This window comes from Myripristis murdjan, chromosome 10, assembly GCF_902150065.1.
Source record: "Myripristis murdjan chromosome 10, fMyrMur1.1, whole genome shotgun sequence".
Classification (NCBI taxonomy): Eukaryota; Metazoa; Chordata; class Actinopteri; order Holocentriformes; family Holocentridae; genus Myripristis; species Myripristis murdjan.
In genome coordinates, this window is record NC_043989.1 from 30,475,664 (window position 1) to 30,493,459 (window position 17,796).

Genomic DNA, 17,796 nt, shown 5'->3' on the forward strand with positions numbered 1-17,796 from the left:
ATGAAATCCCGCGCTCCTTACATTTTTTTTTTTATTTATTTATTTATTTTTTTTTATACCCAATCTTTATTTGAAACACTTTCAAATAAAGATCGTGGATATGTGATCATAATGTTATCCAAAGAAACAGGACAATGAAATAAAATAAATAATAGAATAAAATAAAGATTTGAATAAAAAACAATATTAGAAAAATAAAGTTCCAGTAAACCTGCACCACATGCACTGACGTCACACCTACATGGCAATGTTAAAACAATAGAAATAAGTAACTGTGAACTAATATTTTAAGTTTTGTGTACTCAATCCATGTAATAGTTAAACTTAATCGAAAATTATCAGTTTAAGCAACTCAAAAATATAGAAAAAGTTACAGGAACTCAAACAATCTAAGTTTATAGAACTTTTTAATGTATTTTAAGTTTGCAGTACTTAACATATTTAATTATTTTGGACATTTGGGTTTACAGTTTTACTGTTACTCTTTTCCCATGGGAAAAGGCTAACAGAGAGTATATGTGTACTTTAAATCCACAGTTCAATGGCAAAACTGAATGACAACATGCAACACTGAATTTTGAATGTTAAATCACTTTATGGACAAACATTTAAAAGACATTAATAAATTATTGATCAGCATACTGTATATACAATGAATGTTAATGCTGTATATATAATTTCAGCGCAGGGAGGTTTTGCTCTCTTTATCTCATAGATTTATATGATGGTGCATTTATGAGATATTTATTATTTTTCCCTCACATTTGTTCCATAATGTTTGCCTCTAAAAACAACTATCTTAAATTATGAGGTAGTAAGAGGCAGCTGTAATATGTTAAAAAGAAGCTTGAAAGCTACACCCAGCAGAAGCATTGTGCTTAAGTTTGTCTGTTTCTGTGACTGGGCTGTGACTGGCAGGGGGCGTGTCCTAACAGACCTGCAGACAATGTCAGCTCCTAGAGAGGAAGTATAAAATAGAAGTAAGATGCCTCCCATGTTTTGTTTTGGCTCATTAGTCCCAAATGTGTTCAGCAAAGATTAAAGAGATTAAATTGAGAAAGATTAAATTGAACCTCTTTCAAAATGTAAGAGTTGACTCTTCTGATGTAATTTTTGAAATAGCAGGGTAAACACAGGTGTTGACATTAATTAATTAATTAATTAATTAACTAACTAATGACATTAATTAAGGTTCTGTTCCATTTATGTGTGGCAGAGTCTTTTCATTGAGCCAGCCTGAACAACAGCAGGAGCCTGGTTCTGTTTGACCTTAATGCAACTGGCCTTTAATTAATGTTATTAGGAACACCTGTGTTTACCTGCTATTTATGTCTGTAATGGAAAATGTAGTGTGACCTTCTAAAGTAGTTCTCACTTGTAGTTCCAGCTTGTAGCTGTGTGTTGTCTGTACTCTTGTAAGACATTTGAACTCGCCTGTAGCCTGAACTCTCTGTGACCTAATCAGATGGTTGCATATGACAAAGGGGGCACTGTCTCCAGTGTTCGCTGCCGTAATGGAAAGAAAAGAGCTCTGTCCCTAATATTCATAGAAGGTCATCAAGATGATTTGTAGAGACAGATATTTTGGCAAGATTAGATCTTGTGTTGGATCAATATACTTGAGACTGTATGACTTCATAGCCCTGAGTGTTCTGGTGTCTGGAGGGCTTACAATGAATCTTGTGTATTACTTCACAAGAAGACAATAAGGTTACAGTAAAACTACCTAAAAAGGGGCTGGAATTGTGAATGGGCACTCAAACAGCCCAAGACTTCAGCTGAGGTTTTTGAGAAATCTGTCAAACCTGATTTAAATGGGAAAAGGCAAGAAATCCATACACTAAAGCCATGCAAAACCAAGACACTGTTTTCACAGCAGCCATTTTGACATGAAATAGCAGGGTAAACACAGCTGTTACTAATCACAGATACCACACCATTTACCAGGTGTAATTCTGCATTCTGGCTCACTGGCAAGCGTCTGTTAAACTTTCTAAAGTTTGTATCCCTGCTGGCAGACTGGTAGGTGTCTTGTGTTGTTGCAGCTGCTCTATGTTTGGCTGTTTTAGCAAAGTTGTCGACAGAATAGTAACATGCTATGCTACTATTAGCTACTGGAGCTGCTTGATGTTTGGCTGGCAAAGTGGTTGACCCATTAGTTTTTGTTCATAAGCCAAGTGTTTAACATGTATTTTCCCTAATGACCGACCTCTTCTGCTTTCACAGTTCTTTTACTCGGAGAGCCAGTTTTAAATTGGTCTTACCAGTATCATCAGCGGGCTGCAGACCCTCCCCGTGCTCAGATAAAAATCAGCAAAATGCCTCCCTTATATTATAGTGGCTACTTTGTCCGTGTGTGGGAAAGGACTGCGGGCCCCGATGAAGAAGAAAAAACGTCTTTGTTCTCGCTCTTTCACAAAATCCCACTTCTGGCACCAAAGTTTTGGTGGCAAAGTAAGACAAAGGAGAAGAAGTTATTTCAAAATCTCTTTATTTATAAAAGGACTTGAGTTTGTTTTCTACAGAACACTGCAAGTAACATGAATACACATGGTTTTATAGACACACATGCTCCTGAACAGCGATGACATCAATCATATCTGAAGATTTCCCAGAACCAGACCCATGTTTTTGCCAAAACCCCCTGTGTTCTTTGTGTTACACTAACAGGATACTTGAGTCATTCCATCACTTTTGCTAACTGTAATGGTTCTGTTTGTCTCATGTTCCCACACTTTCACAGATGCTCCAATGTCACCGCGAGCCTGCTGGATACACAGAACATTCTTTCCCTCTTACCAAAGTTAAAACAGTTCCCAAAGTACACTCCATGTACAAGCTGATGTCTTTCAGGATGTTACAAAGGACCCCCCCGACCCCCCCCCCCCCCCCAACCCTCCACACACACACACGCACACACACACACACATACACACATACGCAGAGGTCCTACAAGCCTGCAGTCAATGCTGAATGAGACCCTCTAACTGTTTTAACATAAATGTGTTCAGATCTATGTAATCATCCTCTGTAATATGATTTGCCAAAGGCAGATATATGAATTCTTATCTCCAATAACCCATACATTTATCTTCATATATGCAAACATGAATATGGAATAATGTGTGGATTAACATGAATGATATGTCAGTATGGAAATCTGAAATTGAAACTCAAGTCAAGCAAAGCAGCAGTCTGGCATGAAAGCTGGAACAGGAAAACATGACAAAATTATGTCAAATAAACTGGCAAAGATACCTCAGAATAACCCTCCTTTACCATCTAGTTTTACCCTGTTCAGTCGGGGGCCCTGCACCAATAAAGATGATTGGCTGTGCTGTAACTCAAGCAGGGGAAAGGCAGGCTGTGGTGTTTCCTAAAGGGATTAGATTAAACATCACTACTAATATAATTCAGTGAAATAACAAAGATTTATCATCTGCAGCCTACCTCTTCAACATGGGGCTACAAAGCAAGAATCCATCTGGATCAACTTGAAGTTAGCCGCACTGCAACTCTACATACAACACTAGTTAAGTTGTATGGATCAAGATGTCTAGTAACCATTCAACCATTCCTCAGATGTCTTACCTGCATAAACAAAGCAGTCCTCCCTGCAGCTAGCAGGCCTCAGACAAAGAGAGGCCCTAACTGCCCTCCCCTATGCTTATAAAGGCAGCAAGCTCTCTGCAAAGGGCTGCAAACTAGTGATGGGAATTCCGGCTCTTTTTAGAAAACCGGCTCTTTTGGCTTGTCTCGTCTACATAGCTCTCATCGTCATTCCGAGTCACTGATAGATTATGTGCTTATTCCAAGTTTTTTGTCAGTTTTGTCCTCACTTCAACTGATCCTTGGCAATTTTGCAATGCGTACCTTAAACACTGAAATTATGGAAAATATTTTAACATCGGCAAAACTTAAATCACACTGAAATTCTTCTTTAACAGTGATGCTTAAGGAGAAAAAAAGCTTTTTCCCTCTCATATATGCACATAATCTCACAACCTATCTGACTCTCTGAGTTTCCATGACTCTCGTGAACCTGACAGGAGGTAAGAGTTTTTTTCTTTCCCACTTTCTTCCTGTTTTTCTCTCAATTTCTCTTTTCTAACAGTCAAAACCATTACCTCTGCCCTCACATCTGCTGAAGTTATGGTGGTCACTCTACCCTCCACCGGTGGGAACAAATCATTTTTCCCTCTGACAGTGTTGGAAGCCGTTAAAACACCACAGGGCAATTTTGCTCTTTGGCGGCCTCAAGTGACCGCAGCAGATCACTGATTGGATTTTTTGAAAGTTTGAAGCACTTCATTACCTAGAAATTGTGTAACATGACACCAGAATACTATGCATTCCTAAGTCTTGATGTCTTATACTTTGTGTAGCTGTCACTGCTGTTTAGGAGACACTTCACGTTTCCATCTTAAGTTTAAATTTGTCAGTTGCTGTGTGTGGAGAATATTTTCTGCCAACACCTGAAAGTCTTTTGGGGCAAATAAGGTGAATCTACAGCGTCTCAGTTAGGCAGGAAGGGACATGCTTTTCTACTGCAGCCACTTTGCAATTTAGACTAATAAGACAGCTGGATTTCTGCATAAAAACCATGCCTAATGCAGCTTTAAAGAGAATAGAAGTGAGTTGGCTGGGCCAGATTCAAATCCTTCCAAATCCTCTCCTGTGTCTCGTCTGAACAGTGCTCAGATGTACAGAGACGGAAAGCAAACTACAGGTTTTCTATAAAGTCTGGAATGACAGGGAAAACTATCAGAGCTGCTTGTCAGAAGTAGGATTTGAACCCGTGCCTCAGTGTTGAGACCAGAAAGCCCGGCGGCTCAGGCTGCTCGACCATCCTGACAGCTTGTGTGTGCAGGGAAAACAAGTGCAACAAAAGAAAATATAGGTGTAACTGTTATCTCTGTGATTCCTGACTTTAGAGGCACCCTGCAATTTATGTATCGGCGTAAGGTTGAAAAGGAAGAAGAAAGAGAGGCGGAACGGATTTCATAGCTCTTTGTGTGTGTGTGTGTGTGTGTGTGTGTGTGTGTGTGTGTCTGTGTGTGTGTGTTATAAAACAGAGGGAAGCAAAAACATAAGCCATCCTTTCTGAGGAAACAAAGCTAGAGACCTCAGGCTTTGAATCAGTGTGTCTAACAGTGTCAAACGTTCCGACTGCTGAGTTTTTGCTGCAGTTTTGTTATGATGAGAATTGGACCGTCTCCTCTCTTTTCTGTCAGTGTTTCCCCTAGCAACATGTGAGGATACACACTGTGAGGCCGGGCCATGCAGGAAAAATAAAATAATGCCGCCTGCACTCCTAGAGTCCCATCTAAGCCACATATTTTTGGATCAATGATAATGCAACTCTTTATTCTGTACTTTTGTTGGTCTATCGTGACTTTTATATAGCTGATTCCCTGCTATCAGCATATTTTAAAGCAGTAAATAACGCTGTAAACATTACAAAGAGTACATTTCCCTTCACCTCACTTAATTGTATCTCCCATATCTTCCTCCTATCTTCACTTTTCTTTTTCTTTTGGCAGTTACTGATTTCTTGCGTGATCATTCTGTAGATGCTAGAATAGTGTCAGGTAACCATATGTCTCTTGAACCTTGAAGTTGGTTTCTTGTTAAGGTCGAGAAAACGATTGAGAGTCTTTGAAAGTGACATTAAACTGAAGGAGAGTGGGTCTAGGTGTACTTTTTTAACTTAACTGAAGGGAAAATCCACCATAAAACAGATTGTAGACACTTTGGTCATGCCTAGACCCTTAACAACGTTGTCCCAGTGCGATCAGGGCCAACCGTCTCTTTGTTTTCAAAAGGGATCCCTTGACCTCACACCTCAAGATATCTGAATGAAAATCTCCCCTGTGCACACATACACATACCCTTATGCTAATCCCATGCTTTTTGGAGCAAAACCCATGCAGTTTTTTGCAACCTACATCATACAGTACTTTGCTTATAAGAATGGTAAAACTGTGCCCCTGGGCTAAGCTGTCAAGTTAGGAATGGTTGCAGGGACGCATATGAGTGACGAGACAGATTTCATCATTATTGCAGGCATGTTAGCCGGTTAGGAAGCCCGAGGATTTGGTGTTATTGTGCAAAAAAAACATGCCAATGAGGAGAAAAGGAAGTTTCAGGACAAATGGAGTGGCACTTACTTCATTGTACCTCGCGGGTCGGATAAAGTGATGTGTCTAATCTGCAAGCAGGTGAATGCAATGTGCAAGGAGTTTAACACAAAACGGCATTAAAATACCAATCATCAGAAGTAAGACAAGTTCACAGGTGAGGAGTGCACAACTAAGCTTCAAAGAGGCTTAACTGCCCAGCAGTCAGGTTTCACAAATCTGTTGCAGCCTCATTAACTACAAATTATGTTTATATTATATAACTGGCTTTCAAAAGCATTAATTGTAGACTTGTACCTTTGTCCTTAAAACATCTACAAATTAACAAATGAGATTTTTTTTTCTCCTCCAGAAAACACAACATACTTTTCTCACATGAATTACACCTTGCATGACTGAGTTGAGGGGTTAATTTTTCTCTGAGTCAGTTAAATCAGCTCAGGAGACGAGTCTTCAAACTCACTTAAATTCATATTTCCCCCAATATTTCTCATGAAGCAGCTTCAAAGTAAGATTTTTTTTCATATTGCATGATAATGTAACATTTCAAATTCTCTATCTGCCAGTTATAAAGCTTCACTGGAGCTACATCACACTTATATTGAGTGAAATATTCAAAGCCAAAATGTCAGTGTTTTATAGCTGCAGCATCACATCAAATAGAAAATATCTACATGTCTTGTGCATCATATTTTACACATTTCTCTCTCTCATTTGGTATCTTTAGAACGCTTAGGAACTTTGGGATAATTTAAAATAAAGTAATGTGGTTTGAACTGAGCCGGGTCACATGACTGACAAACCATTGTCGGTGTTATTGAAGATTCTGGAGCTGGACTCAAGTGGTTTTATACTGACGTCTACCCAACAACAGAGCAGTGGCAAGCAAAAGTACCTCAGTGGTAAGATCATCTTTAGTTCTTCTAGAAATCCATAAATGATAATTATTTCAGGACAAAATGTCATCTGGGAGGTCTGATTTGGATTTACGCACTCCTACCCAGAGGAGACATTCATATTTTCAAGGCCTCGGGCATGATTCTATCCACGTTGGTAGCTACTGTAGGTGAGCTAATTTAGCATGGACAGATGCACACTTTTGTGATGATGTGTCCTTGGGCATTACTCCCACTGCCAGGTTTGCTGAGGCATCAAAGTGGCTATAACAGGCAGATTTTCCAGGTCAGGGTGCCCCGAGGAAACATCCAAGAAAAACTAACACTGTTTCACTCCCCTCTTTGACATTTGTGTGAAATCAACTAATGGGAAGATATTGGGAGCCAGATTTCACTGAACAGCAAAATGTTGTAACTGGCCCAAGCTTAGTAAATGAATGCCAGAGTGTGACACACACATTGGCACTGGGAGCTGCCCAGTGCGACCACTGTTGTCTATGTTTGGCCACTGAGCAGTGCTACTTAAGTAGTGTATTTGTGCAACAAGTGCCTGGCTTAAAGCAAAATCAACCTTTGGTAGTGCTTTGTTATACAGTTACCCGGCTGTGGTGGTGAAATATCTTCAAGAGCTGCTCTGTGCTCCCCTGGGCTATTAATCCACAATACTGGATTTGTGTCTCTCCATTCACTTCCATAGCAAAACAGTTCCCAAAACAACACTTCAAGTACATAAACTAATGCACAAAAAAAAGCTGATTATGCCATTTTAAAACACAAGTTCTGCTATCCATTTTTTGTGCCCCATTGCAGTTATTTCTGCAAGTAATATTCAGGTGTTGTTTCTTGCTGGTGCAAGACTACTATGCAGAAGTTTTGTGCACACGCTACCTGCCGGATCTACTTTCCAGTTCACATAGGGAAATAACAAGAAACTAAGTTGTTTAATTTCCTCAAAAAAATGGGTACCAGGACTTGTTGCTTTTTATGTTGGCATAACTCATTCACACAACTCTCATTTTTAATTATGTGCTTAAAGTGTTATTTTAGAGGGGGTTTTGCTGCACTAGTGAATGGAGAGATAGAAATACAGCATAGTAGATTAGCAGTCCATCATGTGGACTCAAACCCAACAAACCAGTTCAATTTTTTTACCTTTAAGGCCAACTTCACAGCATTATTTAAGGAGGGGGGCATCATTTTCATTCACTCTCTCTACCCAAAGTTACCCAATGATGTAGCAACCTACAAACCTAATCCTTAACTTTTCTTCCAACCACTAAGCAACGTTCTGTAACCTCTATACTGCCAGTTGCCACACATAAAATAAATGATTTATTTTTGTGAGCATACAGGAAGTAGGGGGATGTAACTGCATACAAAAACAAACCCGATGAAGGATTAAAGCAGCAGAATGTGCTTATTGCCAAATGCTGCACTGATCACCAGTACCCTTGAATCTCCCTGCTGTTGGCTGCTAGCCACTTTGAAAGCTACACATAGATTACATTAATGTAATCTGTGCTGTCCTGTGTATAGCTTTAACTTTCAAAAACATATTACAATGACAAGGACTATTGTTACTTCCAAGCTTTTTGAAGTAATGGGGCAATATATTAATGCAAGCGTTTTCTCTGCAGACCTTGAGGATTAACATAAAAAAGATATATAAAAGCAAGACTTTTTTTTTTCTTTTTTTCCATAAATAAGATGAGAGAAGATGCATCTTATTTTCTTGAGCAATGAAACTACTGTCCTTATGAGGCCAACAGTTTACCTTCTGCACCTCCCTGCCATGTTTAGTCAACTGATATCATTTGGGGGGTTAGATGCAAGAGTGCCATCAACCCCAATGTTAGAACTAGGATAGGACTAATCACAGTTATAAAACATTTCCTATGGCTGAGTTATGTTTTCTTACTGTTGTTTTATTGCTTTAGAATGAATGGAAGTCAATCAGTAGTGCCATTTGCCATTCTTTTTTTTTTCATGAAAATTGCAATGGTTAAACACATTTTAAGTCTTTTAATAAGTACTTTTAGAAATAATGACAACATGACCTCTACATTATTTCATTCAGTACTATTCTTGCAACAATATTTTTATAGCAGAGTTTTAATATTGGAGGCTATGACACTTCCTTTCCATGTTTAATCCCCCCTCGTGACAGAATCAGAAACAGAATCAGAAATACTTTATTGATCCCTGAGGAGAAAATATTATAATTGATGCCTGTTAATCAAATATTGGGCTGAAATGAATAACGCCAATGGACAAGTCCAGCAAGATGGATGCACTCAGCAAAAGGACAATGCAAATTTCAAGTCATCAACAAACTCGGCAGGTTGTATGCCTTATGTTCATACTAAGCATGTCTGAGGTAGTTTATCTGAACTTAAGAATTTAGCCCTTAACTTTGCTCAGCCAAGTAAGAGCAACACCATTTGAGCCATTTATCTGAACCATTTAGAGGACACAATTGCAAAACAGGGGTTTATGGGCATATGGAGAGGGATGTTGACATAGCCAGCAGTAGTTTATAGTGATGCAACAACACACTGCTGTTTATTTTCCCTCAGTGTTTTTAGTTATTTACTCCAGTTATGACTGAAATTCGTATTTATTTTAACTAATTTACTTGGTCCATTTCCCATTATTGCCCATTTTGTTTTTGTTTCTGTCCATGTCTTCAAAACTGAACTCTTGGCACAAGTAAGAGATTGCTTTGTATATTCATCAAGGCACTGAGCTGACATGACAGATAAACTAGGCCACAGAGCAACTTGTCATCATTCATTCATTGGTTTCAAATGGGAAATGCTTTTTTGGCAGCATAATAATTTAATTTTCTCTTGTTTATTTTAAATAGATACACCAACAAGTCAACACCCACAAGTAATGCATTTCCAGAAGTGGAAAAACAACAGAATGTCAGAAAATGCCAGCCCCCACACCTCATCAGCACCCAGTGGACACTGCAGAATGGGGCTCCCGACACAAACACATCTAAAAAGCGGATCACAAACATGTCTGGTGGAAATTGGTCTTGAAATGTTTGTTTGTTTGTTTGTTTCTTCCAGGTACATGCTCTCTGTTCAGAAACGCTTGCCACACTATTTACTGAATGAAAACAAGTTAGAGGTGAGAAAAGGCTTTGCTTGCTGGCTCCTGGGAGCTCTGTGTGTGGGATTTAGGACTGTGTGTGTGCACGTGTGTGTGCTCATGCATGTGTGTGTGTGTGTGCGTGTGTCTTTAGACTTATTTCTTGTCCACAACTGACTTAGCTGAATATTGTTCTTACGACCTCATTTATTTATTTGTTTGTTTGTTAGTTTCTTAGTTTGTTAATGTTTCAAAATTTTACACAGGTGACCAAGAACACATCACTGTGTGAAAGTCAGCTTGGCCCTTAAGTTCTGGACTTTCGATGTGTCCATTAAAGTGTAACTGTGCACCAACCACCGTCTAATGTGTTCATGTAAAGAACAATAATGACAACTAGTTTTCTGTCCATAGCGTTGAAATGCATGCACAGGTGTTTCCCTACTGAAAAAAGGAACCTAGATTTTACAAGTACACCTGCAGCAATGTGCTTTGTGTGTGTGTGTGTGAGAGAGAGAGAGAGAGAGAGAGAGAGAGAGAGAGAGAGACCTTCACCAAGCGGTACAAGGTGTTTCCTACTAAAAACAAGGACCTAGTTTTTCTAAGTGGAGCTGCAGTACTGCTGATGGTGGAGGTTCCTCCAAGGCCTTTAATCTCAGCCCTCAATGCTGGCTGTTTATTTCTGTAGAAAATCCACTGGGACCCTATTAACAATGACTAATACACACACACACACACACACACACACATAAATGGATGCAAACAAATGAGCACACGCACATGTAGATGGATGCAAGCAAATGCCACCTCCCCCAACCCCCCACTTCCAGCACACAGAGACCCCATTAAGAATGACTAACACACAAACATGCACACAGGAACACACGGACACACACACACACACACACACACACACACACACACAGATGTGAGAATGCACACATTCATGAGTGCTAAAAAAAACACACTTAGATGCAAAGATGCACATGCACGCAGACTGACACACATCCACTATCCACACACACACACACACACACAGACACACACACACACACCAGTAGCGCATAAATACTTGGATGCAACGACTACCCTCATACACACTATGGGGAGATGTCCTCAGTCGATATGTGGTTGTGATCCTTTGCTTCCAATCACAGCTTGGATCATCTATATGGAAATCCTGTATGGATTTATCATTCATAATTATTGATTATTAAAATTAAATAATAGGATCGACGACACCACAACTCTGCAAAAGCTTTATTTAGGAAGAGAAAAAAAAATTGACTGCAAAAGTACAGGAGTGGGACAATGTCTCCACCGCAGGAGCTACTGAGTGTTTCAGTTTGCTTTCTGCTGGGCCTGTTGAGTGTCGAACTGATTGTTCCCTCCATGGCTGAACTGTTTTCCCATCTAAAAAGAGTGAGCAAAGTCTTAGTCTGATTACTGGTGGTGATTACAGTCTCAGTTTGGCCTCGAAGGATTGACTGAGGTAAACAGTTGGCTTTATGCAGAACCAGTCTTTACTAGCATCAGCCCTCACTTGAGAGACTAGAGACTCTCTCAGAATGAGGTCTCGCGTCTCCATGATGCTTTTTAGATGTAATCAGTGAGGCGTGATTCCCAAATAAAAAGAACACAACAGCAGAGGCAGAAGGCAGATGAAGATTCTGGAAGTTCAGTTGCTACCAGACAAATAGGAAGCAAGAAGTACACATCATGTCTGTGCGGCCCTATAGTCTAAAATACAGAGCCAGCTGAGCCTGCTGAACATCTTGGTTGATGCACACAGCCGACCTCGAACTGTATATAAACTTCTGTTCTCATTTCCTTGAGGAAATCATTCGGTCAGAGAAAAAGAAAAAATCTCTCTGAAAAAGAAAAAATCTGGGAGGAACTTTGTCCACAAGTTCACAGGTATCAACTTGGCATTCTTGGGTTAGATAATCATCTTACATCTGCTCTCATTCAGCAATTGTGAATCCTCTGGTTCAGTGCTTGTCAACTCGAGTCCTTGGGACCCAAAATACTGCTAGTGCTCTATTCTGCAACATAGTCCATTGTGTTCACCTTGTATCTAAGGCCTGAGGTGTCCTTAAGTTGACACCTAGAAAGAGAAATTACTGGGCTGAATAGAAAACCAGCAACACTGCTGGGTCCCAGGGACTAGAGCTGAGAGCCACTGCCCTGGATCATGACAAGCTTAACTGAAGCCTCAACTAGGAAGGCAAATCTTTTCACATGCTTTTTGTCTCTCTCTCCCTGGTCTTAGAGCTAACCAATCAGATCTCTACACATCCCAGGAGCTCATCAAAATACTCAGTGTTCTGAAATGTCGGGACAAACTTGCTTTGCCTGAAAAAGTCAAAAATCTCGCACACATTTTCATCAAAGCATCAACACTTTCATATGAATAAATGTTCATTTTTGTACTCTTTATCTGAATGATATAATACACTGGCTATATGTTGATACAGTACAACATATAGCCAGTTAAGGAAGACCTTTACATTTACTCCTCAGTCTTACTCCTCTAAGCACCAAAGAGAGTGACACATTGAAAAACAAAAATCTGGCAGATTACCTATTAAATGAAAACCATGTTGATGCTCTGAACAGAGGAAGCTGAGGTCAGGGTTGCCAGATGTCATGAAAGAAACAAGCAACCCTAGCCATCAAAAGAAGCCCAAAACCAGCAACTGGAAAACAAGGGCTCTTTTTATACACTACAGTCAAAATGAGATTAAACGTTAAACCACAAATAGATTAATGAAGTTATTCTTTGCTGTGCAAGCAATTATATTAAATGAATGAGCCTTGATTTTTTTCCTACTGTATATCACATTGCATGTGCCTAGATGTCATTTGAACATTGGGGGTGATACATTAAGCAGGAGGTCTGGAGATTGTAACTCAGGAAATGTTGAGCATCAAACACTTGATTTCCTGCGTTCTGGTGAATAGTTTTTGTTGATTTGTGCCTTTTCTGCATTAATTAGTGGAAATGTCTATATTTATGTGAACCAAAACACAAAATTCAACCACCAGGTGACAGTTCAAAGCAGGATGGCATATAGTACAATAAGGTTCTCAGGCATTCTGCATTGCTTTCAAATATGTATTCTCCTGTATGTCAAAGTTTTCAACACATATAGGCATGATTTACTCTTTTGGTCTGTCCTCTTTTGCTTTTGTCTGGGGAAGAAACTTATTTAAATGTGTATGTGGCACACTGTCAATGATAAATTAATTCATTATAATTAATTCATGAACCCCTGGACTTAAGTAGCTGATACGTGTTTCAGCAAGATTTCTGCTCAAGGTCAAAACTTTACTTTATGCACATCTCAAACAAATCACACATATCTGTGTTTTGGGATGGTGAGTGGCTTTATAGCAGTTTTTCTCTGTGTTAAAACTGACCCCTCACACAGAAACTTGTCTTTCCTTCATGAACATTAGTTTTATTTTGCAAGGACTGCAGGTATACTAGGCATATCCTCATTAACAGTTTCACACGTTACTCATTTGTACTCAAAGACAGAGCCTGTTTATTTAGTTCTGTATGAATTCTGGCCTTTTTTCCCCCCAAGCTTTATATTCTTGTTTGCTGCATTATGCCCTGTTTGTTAGTGGTTAAATGGTACTTGCGTGGGATGTGGATTGTGCCTTTACAAGTGTAGAATTGAACTACACAGCAGGCAGAGATGTTTGGCAGTTTGTATTTCATCTGCGGCGCATCTGTGTGTTATTTAGCAGCCACACACATACAACCCCAAAGATAACAAGGACAATTATGAAACAAGGTCCAAACACACCTATAATAAGTGACATGGCAACCATGGCTGAGAGAAGCTCAGGAAGAAGCGGGTCAAGTCTGTCATGTGAGCAAATCCATTCACCCGTTTAGCATGGCTGAATTGTTGTGCCTTAGCTTTTTTCTTAACTGCATTACTGAGCATATTGCTGCATCCTCATCAGTGCTTTACTGTTTTTTTATTGATACTATTTATGAGAGAGATGACAAGAGTGAAATGCTAATACCACAAAGGCTAAATTTCAGTCATTTCCATTATATTTTCCTGCTGAGAGCTATCCCTGTCTTTACCCAGTGCTGCTGGGTATTTCATAGTCATAATTCTGTTTGTGCAACATGTCACCACATGATGGTCTGTTATGGCAGGTCTGTTTAGGTAAATATACTTGTTATATCTCATTTTAATTAGGTCTCTCGCAGGGGAGAATGCAGTGGACTCTAAACACTCCTTACTAATTGCTTGCTAATGATATTTCAAAACCAAAAACCTAACTTTGACTCAAGGTTTGCTGTGAAAACTCAGTGGCGCCACCTAGGGTTTCCTACTTTGTTGAGTGGGATTTAAGTTAAGGCTCTGTTCCATATACACTAGTCACAAAAAGTTAGGGATATTCGGCTTTCGGGTGAAATTTCAGGATGAACCTAAAATGCATTATAACCTTTACAGGTGAACTTAATGTGACCTTCTGTAAACTTTTGAATGCACATGTCCAACTGTTCAATGTTTCAGTACTTTTTGCACAAGTTGCTGTTCTCTAACAAGGAGCTTAACGGCAAAATTCACATCAGGTGTTTGATGCTCCAGCTCATCGAGGTCGTATCATTAGGGAACAGCTGCTGGAGACTGGGGTACCTCAAATGGAGTGGCCTGCACTTTCTCAGACCTGAATCCCATAGAAAACCTATGGGATCAGCTGAGTCGCCGTGTAGAGGCTCGGAGCTCTGTACCCCAGAACCTCAATGACCTGAGGGCCGCCCTTCAAGAAGAGTGGGATGCCATGCCTCAGCAGACAATAAGTCCACTTGTGAACAGCATGTGACGTCGTGGTCAAGCTGTAATTGATGCTCAAGGGCACATGACAAGTTATTGACACTGACATTTTTTGTTGTGGTATATCCACCACTGTTGTTGGCTTTTGTTTCAATAAATTGTTTGAGATGAGGAAATCACCAGTGTATGCTTCTACTTAAATGCCCTACTTTCATGATATAATATCACTGTAGCGTGAACTTTTTACATTTTCTGTAAATTTCACCCAAAAGCCAAATATCCCTAACTTTTTGTGAGTAGTGTAAGTGTAGCAGAGTCTTTCCAGTGAGCCAGCATGAGCAACACCAGAACCCTGACTACTTTATGACTACTTCCATTTATAATGGAACAGAATCTTAATATTATTACCAGCACCTGTGTTTACCTGCCATTTCCCATCAAAATGATTGCTATGAAAAAGGTCTATTGCTTTAATTCGGTTAAGAATAATTAGAATTATGAATTCTGAGTGTGCCTCCACTATGTTCAGTATTTATATATTTTTTTCTCCTCAAAAGACTGTCATTTCCACTTTCACTCTCAGTTTAACAATGCCATGCAGTGTATGCCATGACTTCAGGTCCTAATGACGTAGTAAACTGTACTCCACAGATAAAAAGGGAAAATTGAGCGTGCCCTCCACAGCGCTCTTGGTTTCTCATCAAAATACAAGCCTCAGCCAAGAGAACAAGATTCACGATTCAAGATTAACTTTATTATCCTTTCATTATCCCTTCCACAGGGAAATTGCCAAACAAGCAGCCATATCCTAAACGCCATGTGAGCAAAGACGTACGAGTATTCCCAAGAGACAAACCTAAAACATAAGACATGAGCTGAAACGCTGGTGCTAAGACCAAATGCTTCAGTACTTTGAGGCTATAAAAGTGCAGTGTGGAGCCTAATAGCAGAAGGTGTAAAGGAGTGACTGTGACGCTTAGTGTGTATCCTGTGCAGCAATAAGCGCCCTCTTCCTATCTCACTGAACCTATGGGCTTTTGCTTAGAAGGCGGCTGTTATCATCTATTATGAGTTTGATTTTTCCACATCCGATTTGAACAATTCCTTTTTTAATATCACATTATGAATCTTTCTTGGTTTCAAGGTTACACATACAAATATAATGTATGTAACAAAACCAGAGCAAAAAGACATTAACCTACTGTACCCGTCCATGCAGCTTTATCTGCATTGCTTTTCACGTTCCATCTCTTCCCCTTCGAAAAGAGCTGGGCTTCAATTAAAGCAAACTGTCCAGCTTTGATGTATGGCTCTTGGAATCGCTTTGGCACAAAATAGTTCCTCACCACTTCAAGTCATTTGTTACCGTGGGAGTACATTAGTTTGCATCTGCCCCCATTTCATTTAACACTCGTAAGGGCACTGATTCAAATTTCAGATTAAAACAAATCTAGTGAGTGTTGAAAAGTGGTAATATCTGAGAATAATGGTCGACCTTGGGGTTTGCAACATTCAGACAGGAAAAGGGAGGATAGGATGTAGAGCGTGAGAGTATGTGAGGGATGTGGAGGGGATGTGGAGAGAGAGGGAGAAACTAACAGGAGCACAGATGCTTTAGAGTAACAAGCATTCTTGTTACTCTAGTTTTGCAATGTGAAAAATTGTTTTGACTCAAATTGAAGGATGCCACACACGAAAACTATATGTCACCCATTGAAAACATAACATAGTGGTGCTATCTTGCTCTCATTGTTACTGAGTGCTGGATACTGGCTGGATGCTCCAAATGCTAACTGTTAGCCTCCTGCCATTGACGCGAACTTCCCCCCAGCTAACTTTCACCATTCATATAGACATACATATACACATATATCAAAGCTAGGGGGAAGTGACTTAATATAAACTTTTTTGAATTGTTTTTCGAAAAGTGCATTGTCAACAAGTTACAATGCAACATGTTCAGCTGTTTTTCTTGGATCCTGAAAATCTATTTAGTTTAGTTATTACTCTTAATACACACAAGGTTTTCACTCAGGATATCATATTTGATATCTGACTTTGAAAAGAAATAGGAAGAGAGAGAGAGAGTGGTGGAAACTGGAGGAGAGACTGGAGAGGCGAGGCAGAGGATATATTGTTAATGGAAAACTAATAAAGCAGAAATATTTCAGAGTAAGAAGCAGCCTTGAAGTCTGAAACATTTAAGTTTGGGGAAGGAGGGAGGAAGTGTGAGAGACAGCCTGTGTGTGTGTGTGTGTGTGTGTGTTCATGCATGTGTGAGAAAGAGAAAGAAATAGGGAGGAAAGAGGTGATGCAAGGGGAGAAGAGAAGTTAGGACAAGAAAGAGAAAAGCTCCGTTGAGAATTCGGTAAGAGGTTCCCTCCTCACTTGGATGTACTTTAGCACCACCAACAAACCTGTTATCCCTGTGTGTCAAGGGAAAGAGAGTGATGGCAAAAGTGAAAAGTGGTAAGGATTTTGGATCGGGTTGAGACCGGTGAAAATGTCAAGAAATAAAAAGGAGAGAAAGGGCAAGAGTCAGGGATGGAGGGTAAATAAAAGCTGAGGACAAGAAAGGCAACAGAGTGGCTGCTGTGAGGATTCACTCCTCTCCCCTTGACTTTTTGCTCCAATTTCTGCGCTCAGAAATGCAGGAAGCCATTTGGCCAAGAATTTTGGTCTGAAAGGTCTCTGAATAGAAGACGAATAGACTATAGTTTATAAAAGTATCCACCCCAATTACGCACTTTGTTTCATTTTCTCACTGTGGGAAAGTCCCCAGCATTAACAATATAGTAACATATTTTAATATTTTACCTTGTTCCAGATCACTGATAACAGTGCACTATGCAA